Raw genomic sequence first — 19960 nt, forward strand, 5'->3', positions numbered from 1 at the left:
TATATATATATAGAGAGAGAGAGAGAGAGAGAGAGAGAGAGAGAGGGTTAAAATGCACCCTCCTCTCATATTTTCATTTTTAAAGTTCGAATAGCCGATTCGAATCTTCCAACGTGCTCTTTATATTAAAATGTACTTGGAGACCAAATTTTACATTTTTTGAAATTTTTTTACTGTTTTTTCAGAATTTTGTAAAATTATGCTCCAGTCATGCCGGCACCAAAATAAAGGCATGATTTGTGCCAGCTGGAGCTCTAGAATTTGTAATAATAAAAATTCTTAAACTCTAGATAATATGAAACCTTTTGCACGATCGCTGTTATATTTTTAATTGAGATTTCAGAACAAACATAGATAAAGCAAATACGACATAATTAATAACCATCGACATTAATGTTAAAAAAAAAAAATTAATCTGAGAATAATTAAAAATAATTAAAACAAATATGACACAGTATCATTGGCATTAATGTCAAGGGAATTCATAGTTGTTCACTTGTTCTTTGTTGCACAGTAATAACTTTAAAACCGAATGGAGCTGGGATCTCCTTGATGCCTCTAATGAACTCCAATTTGATTGGGTCACTATGTTATTATAAACTTGGTAACTTAGGTCGATCAACCCATTTCTAGTAGCTCTATTTTTTAGACTACTCGGATGTTTTGCTTATTATCCAGATCTAAAGGGCATTTCACAAAATAACACAAAAATATTGATTAAGGCTTTGAGGTCATCATCCTCCCTAAAAATGATTTTATCATATGAATTGACGACGAGTACATTGGCATCACAATTGAGATGCCAATAATTCACATGTGATCAAGTCATCAGCCGATGACGATTGACCTGACCCTATCACTGGTACCCGGCTAAACAAAGCTTCCTCCCCTAATTTCATGCTTTTATCTAAAAAGGATTCTGAGAACACACAATCCATGACATCTCCACTTAACAAAAGCCTTGTTGGATAATAGAACCTCAAAATCTGCATAACAGAACAAAAAAATATATCAGTAATCAAACAAACTGAACTTTTTAAGTTCCATATATAAAGGATCTTAGCAACTGAGACTCACCACCAAATCATCCCACGAGAAACCATTCTCGCATAAGATCTTAGCAACAAAGGAGGCACAGAATGTTGCAATTGTCTTCATATCCTTCTTAGATCCGCATTGGAATTGAATCACACTGCCATCTTGTTGTGAGCATATCTTTGATGCCTCAGTATTGGTGATAGAAACAATAGCTGAAAGAAGCTTTCCATTGATGTTGCGAAATTGATAACACGTCTCATCCAATTGTAATTTGCCAGATATTTTCTCTAATTGTGTTCTCAACTTGCCCATCTTCAGTTCCTCATCTTCTTCTTCAATTTCTGGTGTGTAAACAACAGGCTTTACTTCTACACTTGCCCTGCAACAAAAGCAAACCCAATTGGTTACAACTTACAACTTCCAATAAAACCGAGGTGCAACCAAACAGGTGTGCATGTGGTACGTACTTCTCTTTTCTTTTGGCATACCTTGATGTACGCCAAATCATAAAACTATGTTGCTTTCATAATTTCAACAAGTGCAGGAGGAGCCTAAAGGAAACAATGTTATTGAGTAATTATGCTTTGAGCATAGGTGGTAATGTTATATTTCTTTTGATGGAATAATTCTGAAATCGGAAATAGCTCGTATTTTTCTCTCTCCTTGTACGGAGAGCTCCAACCTAAGGTGATGGGAAGGCGATTCAAGGAAATTCCAACTGGAGATGGCTGGAGAAAGCTAGTGCGCCTTGAAAAACGTTCAACTACGTACTGCTACGGGAAGATTTCAGAGCAAATTCTCAGGTAAGTGCAACTCATTTAATGACAATCCTACAAGAAACGGTAATAAATTGTACCAACGCCGAACACATCGTACCTATTGAAATGACCGTGCCAACGTCTTGTACCAACCCCAACGTACCAGTAGTCATCTAAGCACCCTTCTACCATACCCATCTATCCCTCATCCAAACAAGAACTCTACTTTCGTATCTCCCATTTTATCTCTTCTTCAAACTGACCTAACACAAACCTCCAACACCTTCAATCCTCACGCAACCATGCCTAAGAAAAAACAAACCTATGTCCCTGTTTCTAAACTCAACACCACTTCAGACTCCACTCCCACTCCTCCAAGGTCATACTCAAATGTCACAACCCCTCCAAATAACATCCATCTCATACAAAACCCGTTTCGATTCCCACAACCTATATGGAAGAGCTACCTAGACACCAACCCATGGACCTTCTCTGCTCCGTCAAACACGCCACCTACCGAAGAAACAACCATTGACCAGCAGGAACCATTACCATTACCTCCGAATCCAACACACCCGCGTTGGCAAGGAAGATGCTATAATTGTCTCTCTATCGGCCACGACCAAAATGACTGCACCAAAGGTGACCGAGTATGTGCGAGGTGCTGGAATACCGGCCATGCGGCAAGAAATTGCACATATACCCCATCGGCTAAATTGCAGCCGTTTGACCCACTGATGCCACGTGGCAATATGGGAGATGCGGATATGCCCAAAAATAGGCCAAACATGGCAATGGTTTTCATTCCGGAGACAAACAAAATGCAACACGACGCTTGTGAGATGCTTAGAGCTATTGTCATTGACGCTCGTCTATGTCAACACCACAACCTCCACATTTTGCAGTCTATCCTAATGGCAACTTGTGCGACTCCATACCCTTTCCCTATCACCAAAACAAACAGCAGCCAATATCTCCTTGTCCTGCCGCCGGGCATAGATAGAGAAGCTTTTCTCAATGCACACTCTGCCTACCTTAGAGAAACAGGATATGTACCATTCCCGTGGAGTGCCTCAGTCAACGGGACCCCCATGCAGATGAAATTGAAGGTATGGGTGGAGTTAGAAGGCATGTCGCCTTGCTCATGGACGGTAGAACACCTACTACACGCGGCGGGATCATTCGGGATAGTTCTAGAACATGCGCACATGAATAATAGAGCATCCTTAGAAAGAATGCGTGCTGTAGTAGCTGTCCCTAAGCTGGACTTAGTCCCGGAAAATACGGGGGTATGGGTAAGAGGTATAATGCGCATAGTCAAGGTAAACGTTTATGCTTGGATAGAAGAACCAATCCCAAACTCGGCGCCCCTAGACACTACTCCACCAGCTGAGTTCTTCGAGCAAGTCAAGAACAACTTTGCAGGTCTTTCAGAGGTACAGCCGATGGCAATGCAAATCCAACATGGTGACTCTCTAACGGTTGACTTTGACACTCTGTTTTCCATCTGGCCAACCATGAAAGGAGCAGAAAAAAATAAGATTGAGGTGATTCTCAAAGGTAGCCCACTGTTTGCTGAGCGACTGGGAATGATGGTTTCAAGCTCTACGACCATAAACCTTCATACAGTAATGGGGCAAGGTGATGAATCAAAAGAACTCGAGATGAACAGTGTAAACAAAACTGGAGGGGATAATAATGAAGGACAAGGTCACAACAGCATTTATGAGGGCTCTGCTGTAGTACAACACGCGGAGGAAACAAACATTCCCCAAGGCACTGTTCAAATGGCTGATACAGTACTGGATAATTCAAAGGGGGTCCCACGTAATCAGGTAAATCGAAACCATTTCTCAAATCAGATTAGTCCGGACCAAGTTAATTCGGCAGGGGCCCAAATCCTCAAAGCAATATTAGAAGGCCCAAATATTAATAAAGCCCACTCAAACTAAACAAAGACCCAACCTCTTCCATCTCTCCCAAACCGTTATCTTACACGGACAGCCCGACTACACCAATGCGCCCAGCCCAGGATCACAGTGCAGGCCCCATTACAGCACGCCTCTATCCGATGGAATTGACGGGTGGGGTCCCACTACTAGAGGATGTACACCCAGATATTGTTGCAAACTTTGCTGCTGCAAACTTTGCTGCAAACCTAGGTCCCCACCGCCGCTGCTCTCAGCCTTATCTCCCACTACCGCCCACCCCTCTATCCCACCCGTGGCTTTACACTGAGGCAAAGCAAGAGACCTACAGGGCAAAACTGATTCGATCAGCCACTGAACCGGATGCAGATACGCTAATTAAAGAGAAAAATGATGGCACGGAACAGCCATATGCCATGGAGAACTCTGACTCTGATTTGGGGGATGATGAAATGGAATTTCATGAAGATAACACTGAAGGGACTAAGGATACGCAACTATCGGACACCAATGAATACAACTCAACCGATGAGGACTCTGGTGGGAGTTGTGGCAGGGTAAGAAAGATTCTGAAAGGGGAAGCACCAACCCCGAGGAGAAGCCGTCGCATCTCTGAAAGGACTTCAAAGAGGAAGACTCATTCCCCCAAAAAATCAAGAAAGTCGGCAGGTGCGGCAGATAAAGGTAAGCAAGCGGCGATCCCGGAAATGGTTGCACAAATCAATGAAGCGCTTCAGGAAGACCGACTAGAATCAGAGCCACTGCAAGAGGGCTTGATTAAGGAGGTTAATGAGTACTGTGGCACACACTTAGGTGACAGACTCATCCCTCCTAAAGTGGCGGCATCGAACCTTGACCTACAAGCGGCCATATCAGAGGGGCTGGACACGGAAGAATCAATACTCAAATCATTGGAGTATAACCCAGAGGAGGATGATTTCACAGACGATGAAGAGCTGGATGAAACCATTCTTGAAGAAGAGCCCGAGGAAGAACCCGACGAGGAGGAGCCGGAGGAGTATCTCTCCGACTGAGCGCTACGGTGCTGCATAGCTATGCATTAGAGACAGTGCAAATTTTGTTTTAATGATTAAGAACTATAACTTACCTTTATCTCTATTTTTCTTGTGTGTGCTTATGCCTGTGCAGAGGCGTATTTACTTCCTGTTTTTATCTACCTATGTGCTTCCTGGCAATATGCCACAGGACAAATTTGCTTTTAATTTAGGTGCTATGTTTAAATTAGGTGCCTGGTGCTTATATGGCACTAGGTTCGTACTTATTTTTAATTTAGGTGCTATGTTTAATTTGGCACTAGGTTCATGCACTGTAATTTTGATGCTTTTTGTGTAAGAGCTATGTGTATTAGTTAATTAATGAATTTTAATTCTAATTTCTTGTGTTGGAATGTTAGAGGATTGGGTGATGCAAATAAATGCGCGGTAATTAAAAATGTAGTAATAGACTCTCAATGTGATATATTATGCTTTCAAGAGACTAAATGGAGTTCAAACTCTAATTTGCGTGTTAGTCAAATTTGCCCTGTAAGATTGAGAAACTATGCAGCTTTGGATTCAGTTGGAAGCAAAGGAGGAGTGTTGCTCATGTGGAGCAATGACTACCAGACAATGCTCACAACAACTAATTCTTATAGCATAACAGTGATTTTAAAAAGAGATAATTTAACATTCATGTTAACGGGAGTATATGGACCTCAGTCAAATAGCTAGAAAATTTTATTTTTAAATGAGCTTAGAACAACGAGAAATTTAAATACATATCCTTGGTCATAATGGGGGATTTTAATATCATTAGATCACTCGCAGAAACAACAAGGACTAACATAGACATGAATAGAATTATAGATTTCAACAGGTTCATCTTCGATTTGAATTTATTTGATGTACCACTCACAGGGCGCAGATACACTTGGTCGAGTAAGAGACCAAACCCAACCTTTACGGAGCTTGATAGGATTCTCATCTCAGATGCATGGAACTCCATGGGAGTCACACACACGCTCACTGATCTAGCGGCAGCAGCATCCGACCATGTGCCGATGTTGTTTAAGATCAAACCGCATTCAAACAACAAAAAGAGGCAATTCAAATTTGAGGTATATTGGCTGCGACATGAAGGAGTTAGGCAGGTGGTATCAGCGGCATGGCAGGAGGGGAACAACTATGGAAATCCGATCAAATTATTTGCGAATAAAATCCAGACGGTGGCAAAAAGACTCAAACAATGGGCAAATGAGGCCTTTGCGAAAAAAGAAACATATCTTGCAAGATCAAAATGGGTGGTTCAGCAGCTTGATAGAGTAGAGGAAAAAAGAAACCTAAATCAACTCGAGTTCCAACTCAGAATTCATCTAAGGGAACACATATTCCGACTGGCAATGGTAATTGAAGCGAAATGGAAGCAGAGATCGGGATGTAGGTGGTTGAAGCTGGGTGATAAAAACACTAAATTTTTTCATGCATCGGCAAACGCAAGGAAAAACATAAACACAATACATGACCTCAAGAGGGATGATGGTTCAGATATTCTTCCGAATAATCTGGAACAGGAGATACTAAACCACTACAAACGATTACTAGGTGAGAGTACAACAAATACATTACCCTTTGATCTAACGGGAAAGGTAGGCTCGAACTTGCAGGCCCAGCTTGCATTCTTGGATAACGAGATCTCCCCAGCGGAAGTGAAACAGGCAGTAATGCAATTGCCTAAAAACAAAGCGAGTGGCCCGGACGAATTTCCCATTGAATTCTATCAACACTTCTGGGATACAATTGGTAACCAGTTCATGGAGGTAATTAAATCAGTGCATTTAGGGGCTGGAGATCTACATTACATTAACAAAGTGGCAATTTCACCGATAAGTGTGATCAACACATCGGTCAAGATAATAACAAAGATCATGGCAAATAGGCTGCAGGAGGTGTTACCTATACTAGTGTCAAATAGGCAGACGGCATTCATCAAGGGTAGATCAATCATGGAGTCCTTCCTGGTGGCAAGAGAGTTTCTATGCTCAAGCAGTAAAAGAAAAATACTGTCCGTACTTTACAAGGTGGATTTTGAGAAGGCATTTGATATGGTAAACTGGTGCTTCATGACAAACCTATTGATTGAGAGGGGTTTGCCACCTAAATGGATCGCATCATTGCTTAATATACTGAAATCATCGGTATCAACAATCAGGATCAACGGAAATCTAACGGAATACTTTTGGCATAAGAGGGGACTCAAACAGGGAGACCCGCTATCTCTGATGTTGTTTATAATAGTGGCGGACTCGTTAAATTGGCTAATTAAAAATAACATCAGATCCATGCATCCACCGATATTCATTCCACCGCAGCCAATTCAGTACGCGGATGATACAGTGATCATAACAGAGGCACACCCTTAGACGCTAAAGGTAATATCCCTAATCCTTGCTATATATGCTCAGTTAACGGGTCTCAAAATAAACAGGGCCAAGAGCTCTTTTGTCCCGGTGGCTATCCGACCGGACCTAATTGGAGTCATTGAAACAATCCTGGGATGCCCCCGGTCAGACCTACCGATCACATATCTAGGATTACCGTTATCAACAAGGAAACTAAGAAAGGCAGACTACCTGCCACTAATTTCAGCGGTGGAGAGAAGAGTGGCAAGCTGGAAGTCGGCAATGCTGTCATTCGGAGGCAGACTAATCCTAGTCAAATCTGTACTATCGGCAATCCCAATACACTACATGCAGGCTATCAAAATTCCAAAATGGGTGTTTAATCACATAGATAGGATTAGAAGGAACTTCCTATGGAAGGGGCACCTGCCGTGCAAACCAATCAACTGTCTAGTAAATTGGGAAATGACATGCGCTCTGAGGGAGGAAGGAGGATTGGGGATTATCCGACTGCAGACACAAAATGTTGCACTGTTGACGAAGTGGATCTGGATCATACAGTACAGACCACTAAGCAATTGGGCTCAAACTCTCAGATTACTATACGAGATAAAGGACATAGATAGTGTGGGAAACTCTCAAGGTCAGTCTTTCTTCCTCAAAGACCTTAAGAGTTTAAAACTGTTCTATGAGGCATCCACAGTTACACAGCAGAACGGGGTACAGCTGAGATGGAGATGGGAGGAGAATGGGCTCTTCTCCACCTCATCAGCCTATAAAATGATTCACAGAAACGTGGTTAATTGGAGACACCACAAAAACTGTGGAAATTAAGGGCTCCACCAAAGGTGCGATTCTTTGTTTGGATATTGTTACAAAATAGGTTACATACGAGGGCGGTTTTGAGGAGAAGAGGTTGTCAGGTGCCAGATGGATGTGCACTATGTGGGACGGATGTTCACATGTTCTGGTCATGTTCATTTACGATGGAATTCTGGATCTCTCTTATAAACAGACTAGGTGGCACGATGCCTACAACACACATAAGCAACCACATCCAACTGTGGAAGTTTAGGCAAATCATAACAAAGATACGGGGTGTACGAACGTGGGAAATAGCATGGGCAGCAGGGCTATGGACAATCTGGAAAGAGAGGAACAATAGAATCTTCAATGAAAAATCAAAGTCCATCCACATACTTTGTAACGAGGAGGCTATGGAGATTCAACAGTGGGCGAGTCACTGCTGATTTGTATTAACTTATTTCTTAAATTCTGCACGGTAGGAGCATTAGAGAGATATATAAATAATGTATATGTTGCTGTTACTGTAAGTCCACTTGGGCTTCTGTAAAAAACTTTCTTATTAATCAAAATGTAGGATGGCAAGTTGCCACCCTACCCTCAAAAAATATATTTCTTTTGATGATATATCTGGCAATGCTTGCAAAATTAATTGAGATGAATTCAGGATTGAACAGTAGTTGTGGCATTTGAAGCTCTTTTGACCTAGGTACCAGGATGTGGTACCAGTCAAGTAGGATAGTGTAGAACTTCTTAGTGTTTTTTATGGACTTTTTAGTTTCGCTAAAACTGGTAGTTTGAACCACTTTCAAAAAATAAAATTCAATAAGTTGCATTAGGTTCTTTAAAAAAAATAGAGAGAGAGAACTATAGAAACTCCGAAACAAAGAATTAAAGAAGAATGATTAAGGTATTGGAAACATTATTACCCTTTGGGGAGATCAGAAGCAATGACATAAAGAAAAGTGGGCCCATCAGAGGAGTCGAAAGAGCTCCTGAGTTGCTCCTGAACTTGGGTTTTTTTACTAGATGTCAAACGGGCAGAGCAGTAAATGACAAAAAGGAAAGTGGAGGTCATAACGGAGGCATTAAAAGAGGTAGCTACGGCATTGCTGTTTTGTAAGGCCTGTTCAAGTTCAGCCATGGGACCTCCTGCACAGAGGTCCACAGTTGCCGGGTCAAGACCGAGTTGACCCGCCATATTAAGGACCCCTTTATACTGTGTAGCATGAAAAGGAAGAAAACACCTCAGTTTTAGTAATGACATTGAAAAGTGCTACTATCAAGACACAAGTGCAAGTTAAATTAAGACATGCAACACTATTTAGCATGACTTGGCTACATCAGAATTTTTTTTATCATTATTTTTAGGTGGAGGGGATATTGGAGAGTTTACCAGCTAAACTGAATCACTGAGACCCAGTTAAATAAAAGAAAAATGCCTATACTTATGTAAGTTCTATACAGATTGGTATGCATAAATTGGTAATTCGCAATGCATTGAATTGAAGCGAATAACATGCTATCATACCAAATCCTATTTTGCCTTAACTAATCTCCTTATCAAAGCTCAAGTTGTGCTAGTATGCCTCAATTCAGGAAGTTGATATAAAATAAGATAATTAATTAGCCACCAAGGCTGAGCTTACTCACAAAAGTTAATTCAAAAGAAAAATAATGTCAAATTGGCAAACTCACTTGACTGTAAGGCCCGATACAACTAGGAGCCCAGCAGGAAATACTCTGCACATGAAGCACCTTCTTCCTTTCAGGTTCTCTGGCCACCAAGACCTCCACATATGCCCCACCTGACCCACACTCTACCAGCGGCAGCTCTATTGTGCTTCTTGAAGGAACCCCGAAATGGCATTTTGTGCCAGTAATGTACTTAACGTACACCTCATTCGCATGTGCAAATTTTTTCATGTCTGAGATATATAGGTGAATGTAGAGTACATTGACCCAGCCAAAGCCTTCAGCACCAAGTCGCAACTCAATTTCTCTAAGGACTGCAGCTAGATCTTTCTGTAGACCTAAGAGTGTGATAGAAAGAGCAGGTATGACTTAAAGATGTACCATTTTTATACCGGATTGAATACCGATGGATGATAATTTTGTTTCCTTTTGCTTAATTGATATCTAATAGAGGATAAGCGAGATTAAACAAGTTACTATACAACACTCATAACATAAGTACATAACACTGGTTCAGGTACTGACACGAGAGGGAGAAGAAAATAGAAAATTTTATTTGTGTACCATTTGATGTTTTAGAAGAATTCTGAATCCAACATCCAATAGAGAATAATTTCCTGCCAGTAGAAGAGATGCGGAAATCTACTCCTTTATTAGTTTCATCAGAATCAAATTCTGAATCCAACATATGTAAATCTGCCACCTGGGTAGAAGTAGGGTTTCCCTCCACTTCATAAACAGCAGGGGTGTGACCCAATGAAGCATTCTTTTGTTCGAGATGGAAAGCCAAGGGATGGAGAACACCAACTGATGCAATAGTAGAATTGGGGTTGTTGAGTATCCCTTTATACTTATCTATAACAATTCTCGCATTCTTTACAAAAAAAAAAAAAAAATGAACACACTGAAATGATCCTGATGTAACAATATCATGACGAAGCGCCAGAGAACTTACATGAAACAAAGGACAATCAAGAGTTAATGTTTCATATTCTCCTCCTTCACCGCACACATGTATTCCATATTTTCTAAACAAAAAAGGTTGTCAGAAAACACTAATTAGCCAGGATAAAGTCAGATATCAGCAAGTTCAACAACTCCCAAGATATGTATTAGTTATGAAATCATCACAAGCTGTTCTTGTATGTAGCAAAGAAACCTTCATTCAAAATATAAAAAAAAGGAACATCATAGTCCCCCATTTTATGTTGCTGGTGTACTTTGAGCATATTATTTTCATGTTAAACTGACCTTTCTTACAGTTGATTGCACGAATTAGTTGGACGAGAGAGAGGGAAGGGTGAATCAACAAACTTACTCGTTCAATTTAAGGAGATGTGATTTGAGATCTTTTAGTTCCCTTCCCAAATGCTCAGAAGGGCTCAATCCAATAGCTGCAACCTACTCAACCCAAATAAAACTGTAGCTAAAATTTTATTTTTCCTCTCCAAACATCTCAGTTTATTGAATTTTAGGTGGATTTAAAAAAAATCATTCTTCAATTTCATCCCCATCATTACAAATTAAATTACACATGAAACATGCCTAGATACTTATAAAACCAAGATGACCCCGGGCTAAACCTATAATACGGAATAAGTACTGATTGGTCCCAACCAACTTATAACACTGGCAGGCCTAACAATAACAAAAAAAATAGTTTTGAAATTCCAAAGATAGAAATCACATACATTTTATCTATGGAACTGCACCGACTAACATCCAAGATAATTAAGAATAAATATAAAGATAGTTTCTATACCTTCACAGTTACAGCAACTATACCCCTTCTTATCTGAAATTTATCAACAATGGAGTAATTATACTGCAGTTCTTTAAATCAAAACATAAAAACATCTAGGAATAAAGGTGGATTTTCATGGGTAATCATACATTACCTCAAATGCTCAGGAATACCTGTGCAAAATAAGAATATTTCATTTATTGCTAGAAAATGTTTAAATAAATATACCCCCTTTCCAATCTCCAAAAATATTCTTCAAAGTACCCCCAGAGTCTATCCCAATTAATCTATAAAGAAAGTAAAGGTAGTCTAAATTTTGCAGTGTGTCGAAACAGTCCCTTTTTTTGCAAATGGTTATCTTTTAATAAAACTGTTATAGTGCAGGTGTCTTCAATGTTATTGTGGATATGCACAATTTCCCTCTTTAAAGGCAGCCATATGTGATGTGTTAAGATTTTGCAGGGTTACACGTGAAATTATCTCCATAAATGAAAAAAATACAGCAGAGCATCTAGGTTTATGCCTGCTTTTTGCAGGTGTCCGAGTACATCTCATATGATTTGCAGTAGAACATGTAATATTCTAATGCTTATGGTGGTACACACACTACACCAAAATTCACTTCGGGCAACTAAAAAGTTGGTTGCAATAGCTATTATTTGGTTGCAATAAACTAATTTTGCAACCAAAATAATTGGTTGCGGGTCGTTGCAATAGTTTTGGTAGCAATAGATTTACAACCAACTCTTTGGTTGCAATAAAAAATTGTTTATTGCAACCATAATTTGGTTGCTATACTGACGTGGCAATAAAGTTTGCAACCAAATGAACGGTTGTTATTGCGTATTTATCGCAACAAAAAATGGTAGCGATAAACTAGTATTCGCAACCAAACAATGGTAGCAATAAAATTATATTGCAACGAAATCCATGGTTGCAACTTGTGCAATTGTTGCAACCAAATTTTAGTTGCATAAAATGCGTAGCAATAATTTATTGCAACCAAATAAATGGTTGCTATTGCGCATTTATCACAACCAAAAAATGGTAGCAATAAGATAGTATATCGCAACGAAATCTATAGTTGCAACTTGTGCAGTTATTGCAACCATTATTGCAACCGAAAAATAGTAGTAATAAGATAGTATATCGCAACAAAATGTTTGGTTGCAACTTGTGCGGTTGTTGCAACCAAAGTTTAGTTGCATGAAATACGTAGCAATAATCTATGGCAACCAAATATATGGTTGCTATTGCGCATTTATCACAACCGAAATATGGTAGCAATAAGATAATATATTGCAACTAAATTCTTGGTTGCAACTCATGCAATTCTTGCAACCACCTTTTAGTTGCACTAAATTCGTAGCAATAAACTATTGCAACCAAATAAATTGTTGCTATTGCGCATTTATCGCAACCAAAAAAATAGTAGCAATATTATAATGTATCGCAACAAAACTCTATAGTTGCAACATGTAAATTAAATGCAACTAAATTTTGGTTGCAATTAATAATTCTAATACAACCATATATATTTTTATAATGGCGTAATTTAATAATCCTAATGCAACCATAAATATTTTTATAATGACGTAATTTCAAATTTTGGTATTGGTATGCATGCGTAATTTTAATATTTGTTGTAATTAGTCATTTTATTAATTCTCATTTGAATAAATACTCTTGAATTTATAATATAAACTATAATATAAAAAGAAGACAATAATTAATACAAAAAAAATTCATAATACATTAACATATATTATTCAAATTTACAACGATAATAACAAAAAAAAAACGCGCTGTCATTTAAAGAGAAAGTGTAAAGGTGATCCCTTGAAAGTATTCCTTGAAGGTATTGATGAGAGTATAACTAAACACTTGACAATCTGCACACATTAAATAAAACAAAAAAGAAACATAAAAAGTTAACTCCACTTAAGTAGACTTAACAACTATGAAACAGTTGAACAAAATAATTAACAAATGAGTAAGTATATACTTGATCTATAACAGTTGATACTTTTGCTTACAATTCACAACTCTTACTTTATTTTATCTCCCAAATATATTCTTTACAAAAGGCTTCGCTAGTAGTGTACAAGGACAAACTTGTCTAATGAAACAACTGAACCTAAATACAATCCACTAAAGACTGTCATTCACAACACAGTTCTATGTCATGTTCCTACAGTTATTTCCTTGATTTTTTCTTTTACATCACATATTTTCTTTCTTTTTTCTTTTACATCACACATCCCAGTTCTTTTGAATATAATAGTTAAATTTGGATATGAGGAAAGAAGAGGTAAAATACAGGGTTAAATTGTTACAATATACACGAATGCACCTTTTCCTAGCAACAATGTAAACATCTAAAAGAATCCTGCTATGGCTGTCATTTATAATTTGGAATAAACCGGGTAAATGTTGCAAAGAGACCCAAAAATAACATAACTTGAGGTTAGAGAATACCTTTAGAAAAGCTTCTGACTGCTTGATGAAGACCTTGTCAGACTCATCAGCCTCGGCCTTTTATGATTCGCGTTCAAGAATAGCATTCTCAGTTATTACTTCCTTGTCATATAGCTGATGCAAAACCTGTCAAATCAAACTAAATTATTATGTACCATGGATGACTGTACCAATGTATTAGAGACTTGAGTGGCACAAATTTTGACAAATCTAAAAATTCAAAGCAATGTTGGCAGACTTAGTATTGTACCGGTGTGTATCCAATACTATTATAGATTGAAGGTGAAAGAAAATAAAAGACAAAAAATATGAGAAAAGCAAACATGCAATCTCTACAAATATTCAGATTTGGTATGAGGGAAGTCGGTTCACCATACCTCTTTCTTGTCACGTGCAATAATTCCAATAGTCTCCAGAAGACAATAATTAAGAAACTCCAGGGTCTGTTAGGTAAAATTTTTTCCTTCTGACAGTATCCACTTGAAATATTCTTGCGAATCAGGTATAAAGAAGTTTGAGATTAGAACCATTTCTATTCCCAATTGACTACATATCTCCATGCCAGTTCTCTTTGCACTGTTTCCCCTTCTCTTTGCATTGTTTAACTATAGAAAATACTATTTAACTCTACTCATTATAGAAATATTTAACTATAGAAAAAACTCAGGGTTAGGTTCCAGTCCTTGATTCTGTGATTTCTCCAACTTCCTGAAATCAGTCAAACAAATAACAACAAGGACTAAACAAGTGAAGTCGTCAATTAGAGACAGAAATGGGTTGCGTTTCAGTCCAACCTGACCTAAAGAGCATTTCAATTGGTTCATCTCCTAGGTTGCATCAATTGGTTGAGGCTTTGACTCAGAACAGAAGGCATCGATTTCCTTTTAAATTTATCAGAATATAAGAAGAATTTAAATTTTGTATTAAATTTGTGAAACAACAAGTATTTCAATATTTCTAAGATATGGATATGTCTATTAAAACTTGAACTAAATGTTTCATGTGGTCAGACTGGGAGGCTTGGGTTACATATTTGGAATGGAAAAAAAAATATGATTAGTATAAAACAGAAAATGCAACATCAGAATTTGCACTAGCTTGCACCAATTTCTGCCAGTATTGTTGCAATTTTGGAAGTAGTACATAATTTTTTTTATTTAATTTATGTCACCCAAATTGTACATACTTACAAGGATGGACCGTTAACCATAATCCAATTATGAAACCATCAAGATTTGTAATACAAAACTCAGCAAACCTTGTTTTAAGAGAACAGTAATGGGTCCGGGTAGGAGCTGATCCAATAACCCATTAGACAGGTGTCTGCTGTAGCAAATTGTGGAATGTTCGCCCCATCAGCAACACAAATGGCTAGTGGACTTGTCAGCTTATGGCCCTTTATTTCATAACTACAATTAACAGCAATGGACTTCTGCAGAGCTGCAATGTGACACTTTAAAATGGGATCTTATTTACTAGAGTACTGGGAAGACTAAAATGGGTACCATCTGATCCACCATAGGGGCTTAATAGAAATGACCAAAGGGCATATTGGGACTTCCAAAAAAGTTGCCTAATGGCAGTCTCAATCCTTGAAAAACCAATTTAAGTAAATTATGAAATTTTTAACCCCTCTTTACTGGGGAATAACTAACCAGGCATCACAGGCAAATTGATAAAAGGTATCAGTAGGAACCACTAAGACCTTCCCGTCCTTTATTACGTCAATTGCCTCTTTTATTGCATCGATTGCCTCTTCAACATGGTCCTCAGATGATAAGAGAATGAACTCAGGCTATGATCCAACACCCATCTGTAGTTGTTTTATGCTTTGTGTCATTCTGACAAGCTGGGCCCCATAATAACGCTTCTGAAATGAGGAAGATTGAAAGCTCAGTGTGAATCACTAAAGGAACAAGCTATAAATTAAGAAATATATGCATTACTACTTTAATTGTGTTTATAACCCAGTTCTAACTGGTACAGCTTGAACCAGTTGTGTGCTTATACTGTGCTGTGAAAATGTGGTCATCTAACTTTATATTTGAACCAGTGGCTTTTCAGTGGGGAATTGATACAAAGACCTGAAGTGCAAAAAATATTTTACAGCAGCCACATGCTTTGTAGTTTTGTAAGCAGAGTAAATTATATTTATTCACTCATTCCTTGATTTTTTAATCATGCAAAAGAATAAAATAAAATAAGGCACGCAATTAATACCAAACCAATTATTAATAAAATACTTTAATGAATTGACAAAGGCATGACATGAATTGAAACCGATCAAACCAACAAAGGCTTGTTGTACTGCCACAATCTTCTGATTCTACATCAATTTTCAACCACCCAGATTTTCCATATTACAAAATAAAATAAAAATCCAAAACAGTACTATTCAATACTAATTTTTTTTAATCAAATTACTCAGCACATGAATTACAGGTGAAATTAGTTTTGTATTTAATAATATTTTTTTTACTAATCTAAGAATTTTTCTATTAATAATCCAACACAACTAACAAAAATGATAAAATAAACAAATTACATACCTACAGACGGACAAGGTCTATGAGCTGAGCTAAACGAAACAAAGTAAAGCGAAAAAAAAACTAAAAATAAGATCTTAACTAGGCCTTGTTGAAATTTAGGGCCATTGAGCTCTGCCTCGAGTTTCCTAGATCAGTCTTGTGAAATTATGGCCGGTACCAGTTCTGCAAAAATTGAATATGCAGTTTTTAGGTGAAAGTACCTTAACGTTAATGGAGTCCAGAGATAGCGTAGATGAATATGCCGCCGGAGGAGAGTAGCAGAGTTTTGGGAGATGAGCGAATGAGAAGTAGGAGAAGGAGAGGGTGTGGACGGTGGGAAGGAGGTGGAGTGGAGGGAGAAGAAGGGAGGTGACGGAAGAGAAATAGTCTGGAAGGAGGTGCCGCAGGAGGAGAGTAGCTGTACGAATGGAGAAGGGGGCGAACAAAGTCACGAGGAAGACGAAAGGACTTTTTGCATCTTTACCCCCAATGAAAGTTAAAATATGACCACGTGATCCAAAGTATTTGATCTGTACACAGACTTAGCTACCAGCCCATGTGGTTGCAATAAGATAAATTGGTTGCAATAATCTTCTGACGGACAACCAAATTTATTTGTTGCAATTGGTATTATTTTGTTGCAATAAATATATTCTTAAGCAACTAATTATTTTGGTAGCAATATAATTAATCTAATGCAACTAATTAGTCTATTAGTTGCAATAGGTCGTTGCAAAAGATCAAATTTGGAGTAGTGACAGGAAATGTGCTCAATAAAAGGGGTGGGGGAAAGGAAAAATAAAGAAAGTAAAAGAGATACCATTTCTTCAAAGAGAGTGATTTGGTCTTGTTTCCAGAGATAAGCGAGAGAAACAAGGCCTAACCTGGAGCAAACACTCTCTACTCTCATCCTCTGGTAATCAGAAGCAATCGCACCTGATGAAACTGCATTTATAGAAGGTATCTGCCTCTTGACTTCATGCAAAAGAGTATACATGTCTTCTACTTCATCTCCTGGAGTCATTCTATAATTGACACTATGATCTCTGTACAAAAAATAGCAGGAACAATATATATTAGTTGTAATTTCATTTTTGTATAGGCATGCCATGATAACATATGAAAATATCAAGTATACCCATGCAAAATAAGAAACAGGTCCTGTCCTGTATATACATCTAAAACTGAGAAATTAGAGAGCAGAGACGTACCTTGTGGAGCCATGAATCCTTGTACGAAAGAGAGGTAAACCCATGCACTCTGCATAGCTTACTATTATCTGGTGTCCTGCCTGGTTTGGTTTATTAAAAAAATGGTAAGCCTCAGTTTTAGTCATTCAATTCAATTCAATTCAATGATATATGATATATGATATAGAGATAGGAAGTGGAAGTGGAAGTGGAAAAGAATAAGAGAAAAGAAATGAGCTGACAGTCTGATACATGTAGCTATCCAATTCATCGACTGAGTCATCCAGCGGTATCAAATTAGCAAGGGCAACGATTTGAAGTGGAAGGAATGAGGAGATAAGTGAGGGATTAAAATGAGGAGTGAGGGATTAAAATTAGATAGCTACCTGGTGGCCATAATCGATGCAACGCATCATAGCAAAGCAGCTGTCCTTGCCACCGCTAACCAGCGCCACCACCTTCATCTTCATCTTCTTCCTCTTCCTCTTCCTTGGGCGATTGGGTTTTCTGAGAAGTAGAACTAGGGTTTTGACTTGAGCGAACGGGAACACATGATGTCCCACTTGTCATCACCTGGTTTATGGTGAAACAATGTTTCATTCTCATAGACAAGCAAATAGTCGTCAATTTGAAAACTAGGAGTATTATACCACAAAATATTAAGTGGAAACACAAATGGGTCAGAATCATGTAGAACATGGAGAGAAACCTCTCTATTGTTAAGGGGATTCAGCAGAGATAATAAGCTATATATTGGCATTTTCAACTTCGCCAGTGAGCAAGTAACCACCAACAGGTCCAAATAAGTTCTTACCAGAGGGGCAGCGAGTACAGATTGTGTATAATTTGTTGAAAGGAATTTAGTTGAATTCCATATCGGGCCCGTGGAAGGTGTTTTGATTTTTTGAATCAGATCTGTGAAAAAGAAGAAGAGAAGAAAGTTTGAGTGGGCAGAATAACAGCAGATACACGCACTAAATTGAAAGACTTTAAGACTATTTGGTGACTGAATTCAAATTAAGCTCCATTAAACAAGTCAGTGTTTTTTTTAAAGGTCAGTTAGCAATAACTTTTTTCTTTTTGATGGTTGGCGGCGAAGTGCCATCAACAGCTTGATTGATATTAATAAAAAGAGTGATATTTACAAAAGTTTTTGCCAAAGAAAAGAGAGAAATTCTCCTCTCAAAAATGAAAACGAAAAATGAAAAATGAAAAAAAAAAAGTCTTGTACACAAATTATTTACACAACATTACTCTGTAGGTTGAGCCAAATTGACAAATGTTTAAGAATTTAACATTACATTAATGGGTCTTCAAGTGATCCGAGTTAGGTTGGCCTGATTTATACATAGGAGAATCAATGATGGAAGATGATCTTAATTTGTTACAAATTAATTAGTAAAATGGTCCTGTAATTGGGTAGTTGAGAGGTCATTGTTGAGAGCGACTTGAAAATTGAAAGGTCTTCAAGTGAGATAATGAGCTGCTGGTGTATGATAAAATAAACGTATCACCCATCTCTCTTCCTGGATGAAGTCACATCCTTATTTAAAGCAATGCAATAATTGTTTTACTTTTCTAGTCCATTAATTTAATAAAATTATTTGGGTTTCGGATATTTTTTGCAAGATTCTATCATTCATTAATTATTAGGTAGGAGTAATGAGTGTGTTTTAAATAACTACTAGAATCTGATTTTTTTTACATGACAAGGAAAATGGCCTTTTGCAAGGAGATACGCTTGCAACAAGCCCAAAAAGGCTATTTTCAAGGAGATACGCTTGCAAATGTACCATTGGAACTGCATTCGTCACAAATACTCAGTATTTGCAAGGCCTCCCTTGGAAATATGCTGTTTTGACCTTTTGCAAGAGATTTGCCTTGCAACAACTACGCATGAAAATACTTTCAGAGTTGGCCCAGTTTGGAGTATTTGCCAGGGAAGCGAAGGTGGGTCCCACCTGACTATTTGCAAGGTTGGAAAACGTGGGTCCTACTTGACTATATGCAAGGCTAACACAAGTGGATCCCACCACACTATTAGCAAGACTAGTGGACGTGGGTCCTACCTGACTATTAGCAAGGCAAGGTAACGTGGGTCCCACATGACTATTAGCATGGGAGATGATTATTTTTTTACATGGTTGATTATTTTCAAGGATATGATTTACATTTTTTGCATGCACTTCAGTTCACACTATTTGCATGGACGTACCAATGGATATATTAACAATAAGTGATTGCTGTAAATTATTATGCTCCAATTCTACCACCCTCTCCCTGTACCAATCTGGTACCAGCCCAGTGTTGTTTTACAATTCTCAGCCCCATTCATCAAGATTTACATAAAACACAATGAGAAATATGTAGAAAGCAACTTATAAGCATTGAACAATAGTA

General features: G+C 38.1%; 1 long non-coding RNA gene and 1 pseudogene across 5 annotated transcripts; both read right to left on the reverse strand.

Moving 5' to 3' along the window:
• Positions 1–722: 722 nt before the first annotated feature.
• On the reverse strand, positions 723–18107 carry LOC144558104 (diphthine--ammonia ligase-like; annotated as a pseudogene). Its single transcript, XR_013512842.1, has 12 exons — positions 17803–18107; positions 17582–17661; positions 17191–17416; positions 11383–11415; positions 10939–11021; positions 10576–10648; positions 10185–10494; positions 9620–9958; positions 9560–9564; positions 8855–9144; positions 1078–1417; positions 723–986 (listed from the first exon to the last, which is right to left on the reverse strand). The product of XR_013512842.1 is annotated as a diphthine--ammonia ligase-like (transcript).
• On the reverse strand, positions 13100–17144 carry LOC144558111 (uncharacterized). 4 transcript variants are annotated; one of them, XR_013512845.1, is made up of 4 exons: positions 16471–17144; positions 15498–15712; positions 13843–15295; positions 13100–13256 (listed from the first exon to the last, which is right to left on the reverse strand). It is a non-coding gene; the product is annotated as an uncharacterized LOC144558111 (long non-coding RNA). The 4 variants fall into 4 exon arrangements; XR_013512844.1 differs by having other exon boundaries at positions 13843–13968; positions 14166–15295; positions 15498–17142; XR_013512846.1 differs by having other exon boundaries at positions 13101–13256; positions 13843–13968; positions 14220–15295; positions 15498–17142.
• Positions 18108–19960: the final 1853 nt, after the last annotated feature.

The sequence above is a fragment of the Carex rostrata genome, chromosome 1, assembly GCF_964058835.1.
Source record: "Carex rostrata chromosome 1, lpCarRost1.2, whole genome shotgun sequence".
NCBI classification, from domain to species: domain Eukaryota; kingdom Viridiplantae; phylum Streptophyta; class Magnoliopsida; order Poales; family Cyperaceae; genus Carex; species Carex rostrata.